The sequence below is a fragment of the Piliocolobus tephrosceles genome, chromosome 8, assembly GCF_002776525.5.
Source record: "Piliocolobus tephrosceles isolate RC106 chromosome 8, ASM277652v3, whole genome shotgun sequence".
Lineage (NCBI taxonomy): Eukaryota > Metazoa > Chordata > Mammalia > Primates > Cercopithecidae > Piliocolobus > Piliocolobus tephrosceles.
The window spans coordinates 106987372-106989871 of NC_045441.1; the positions used below are offsets into that span (position 1 = coordinate 106987372).

Genomic DNA, 2500 nt, shown 5'->3' on the forward strand with positions numbered 1-2500 from the left:
GGTGCTCATGATGAATTAATTCCACTAGAGCACAAGAGTTATCATTATTTAAATGCTAGTTTCTTTCAGAAGTTTTAAATCACAGTCAAGTTTTCAAAATTAGAACTTAGCTAATATTTTGAGGTAAACATATGTGGTTTCTTGTTACATATGTTAAGTTTTCTTAATATTTAACCCTTTCTTCTGTGAGTCTGTATAGAAATATTTAATATTTGATATTGATAATTGATCAGTGATTAAGGAAGTATTTAAAGAAGATATGTTTTTAATTTGATGCTTTACTTTTCTTAAAATGTCATATTCAAAACTATTTGGATTTAATTCATATGTTTGATTAAATAAATTGGACACTGGAATGAATCAGATATTAGACATAAAGTGTCTTTCAAGGTCACTGTAATAATTTTGTTTAAGAAAAGTTGACAAAATAAATTGTTAGAAATGTTTTATAGTACTGTTATTTGTTCTTAGTTTTCTGGGAAATCATTTTTTTTTTTTCAATCCATTTGTTTTGATTAAATAGTAAGACTGCCCCACCAAATAGAGAGTTAATATTAAGGCACTAAGATTATAAGACAGAGTGTCTGTTTATGTAGATTGCAGAGTATGATTCAAAGTAGAGGCTATTTTTATCTTCTTTACAATCCTTGACATACATAGACAGATTGATTGATCTATCTTTCTCTCTATAAATATATATAGATGCACATATTCATGTGCACACATATATACACATGGGAATGTGGAGTGGAAAAGAGGTAGGGAGCATAAGAAAAAAAGGAGGGAGAAGAGATGAGAAAGAAGACCATAGAGAAAAGTTGAGTAAGCAACAAGGACCAATAGTGTCCCTGGTGGTGGCTGAGATAACACAATTAACTATACTTGCCCAGGTCAAGTTTCAAACTTTTAAACATTGCAGCAAATAACGGAATAGGATACATGCAGGTTTCTGTTATCACTCTGGCATGTAACTATCTCACATGATACAGTTTTATACCAATAGAACCTATAACTCTTAAGAGGAAGAAATAAAACCAACAAGTCTAGCATTCAGTACTACCCTATCATAAAGTAAGGAGGTCTAATTGAGCTATGTCTTTATATCCTGCTATTTGTACAAATAAAAGACTACATCTTGATGCAAAATAAACACAAAAGCACTGTTGTGACTATAACAGGGAGTCATATACTAATTTATATAATAAGTGGTTGTGCACGCTTTATTCAAGATTATGGCTGCAAGAAATGGCATGAATTGCTGGGTGTGTTTAATGCTGGATTATAGCAATTTGAAACATGTCAAACACATGGCTAATGCCTCATGCTTCACTCATTCTTGCGTAAACCTGCATAGCCACCATCCATTATACCCCTGGTAACAACACAATTCTGCAAGTAAATATTGTTACACTAAGTAACCTTTCAATTCAAGTTGTTTAGGAAGAGAAAATGCAATCTTGTGCAGTCAGTTCCAGTGTCAGTTTAATGTTTCAAAAGGGAAGTGGTGTAGAGAATAAGTATCTGTACAGTGACTTGCTTAAAAAAGAAGAAAGAAAAAGGAAAGGAAGGAAAACTTAATGCAGGAAAGAAAAGTATAACTGTATTGTTTGAGTGTAAGATCTGAAGCGTTATTTTCTGATATGGCTGAAAAGTTGTGTATGATGAAAGACTTAAGGGTTTAACTTACAGTTCAGACAAACATTAAAACAGGGACTCCCAGATTCATCTTTCCTTTTAATGATCTGGAATTCATTTTCACTGATTTTTGTAAAATGTTTGTGATGGGATTGAGAAGAATGAATAATTTAGTTCGGTATGTTTCAGATCATAAGCACATCCACACTGAAAGAATATGCTGAATTTATTATTATTTTAAATGTACTTAAAAAGTAAACAGCACTTCACACTGTGCTGGAAATATTTCCTATGTTGGGAAATAAGTGGAAGTATTACCAAGAGAAACTTAGTAAATGCTAGAAATAATCTGCATTGTCCTTGAAAAATTCCTCCTCTATAGTGAATATACTCCAAGCTTTTTTCTTTAACTGAAATGTACAGTATAATCATCTAATTACACAGTCACCCTTCTTTTTTCATATAAATGTTGGATCAGATACTCCTCTTTTGTAGAACAAAAAGTACTATCACTGCTGTAGTTTTCTTAAGCATTATTTTGCTAACTCTTAGATGATTGAACTTAAAATGTAAATAACAATTTATACTGTAGGATTTTACAAAGTTAAAAACTCCACAAGGGATAAGAATAAAATCCTTTAGTTAATAGGAATTATAAGTTATGTAGGTCTTTCTTCATAATTGTAATAAAAATTTAGACACATGCCTCTTTGCTTGTTCATTATTCTTAATTATTTGATGGCCTTGATTATAACACAGTAATAAATGTAGAATTCTTTAATTCATCCAATTGGTCCTGAGATTTACTACACAAAGATTAGTAGTAAATGCTGCACCTGTCTGCTGCACTTGAAAATATAGTGCT

General features: G+C 31.3%; 1 protein-coding gene across 5 annotated transcripts in view; it reads left to right on the forward strand.

Annotated features, from left to right (window-relative positions):
• FOXP2 (forkhead box P2) overlaps positions 1-2500 on the forward strand; it is a 277840-nt gene that overhangs the window by 7068 nt on the left and 268272 nt on the right. The window lies entirely within an intron of this gene.